Genomic DNA, 1,102 nt, shown 5'->3' with positions numbered 1-1,102 from the left:
AGCAAGTAATCATGATACCAGGAGCCTGATGATGGTATATCCTCTTTACCTCAGGCAGAGTTGATAGATGATGCCCCCCAAGGGGCAGAATGACAAATACATTTTCAGACACAGACAGTACATGAATTATTTTGACTATATTTGTGTTAGTGTTTCTCTACAAAAGAGAAAGGATATTAAGGTCTGCAGTTTCACAGCCATGAGTTGATTTTGTCATGTGTTTTTTCCTACATGTATACCTCACTACCAATGTATTGAAAAGTACAATCTTCTCATAAACACTATGTGTATTTGTAGCATATTATGTTTGTGGGGGGAATGTTTTGTAGTTACTATACATGCTATGCCATTTTAGTAAAAGTTTTTGCTAAGGGTTAATTATACCAATTGTCTGATTATTATCGTGAAACACTGTGGATAAGGATTTATAAGTTATAATATTAGGAAGGCAGGATCACAGTGTATCCCAGATATAATGTGAGTAGTAGCCACCTTCTGGAGATTCAAATTGTGAGTACATGTGCAAGTCAGGAAAGTAACCCTAGATGGTAGCTAAACTTAAAAAACAATAAACTATACCTGATAGTCATGGCTTCATATATAATTTTCTATTTCTATATTTTGCATACGAAAATCTATATATTTGTGGATGTTTGTTAAGGTTATAAAAAAAGAAAATTTTTTAAAAATTCCCTGTTACATATGGAAGAACAAGAAAATGTTCAAGACAGCTACAGATAAGAGAACTAGAACCAATTAGTAGAAATTTCAAGGAGGTAGTTTTTGCATCAATGTAATTAAGAACTTTGTAACAAATAGAGCTGTTCTGAAATGGCATGCACAAATTCAAGAGTTAACATTTTTCTTGTCTTCAGAGATACTTAAATTAATATCTGGATGATAACTTGCAAAGGGTTTTATACAAAGTATTTATCTATCTGGCAAGTAGTTGGACTATACAACCTTTCCATCTTGTAACTTTGAAATTCTATGATTCTATGAAATACAATAATAATAACTTATATGTAGCAATTACTGTTGTTCGTGGAGCCTAGCTCTCTCTCTCTCTCTCTCTCTCTCTCTCTCTCTCTCTCTCTCTCTC

Source organism: Vombatus ursinus, unplaced genomic scaffold (genome assembly GCF_900497805.2).
Source record: "Vombatus ursinus unplaced genomic scaffold, bare-nosed wombat genome assembly UNPS02015255.1, whole genome shotgun sequence".
NCBI lineage: Eukaryota > Metazoa > Chordata > Mammalia > Diprotodontia > Vombatidae > Vombatus > Vombatus ursinus.
This window is presented reverse-complemented; position numbering follows the sequence as displayed.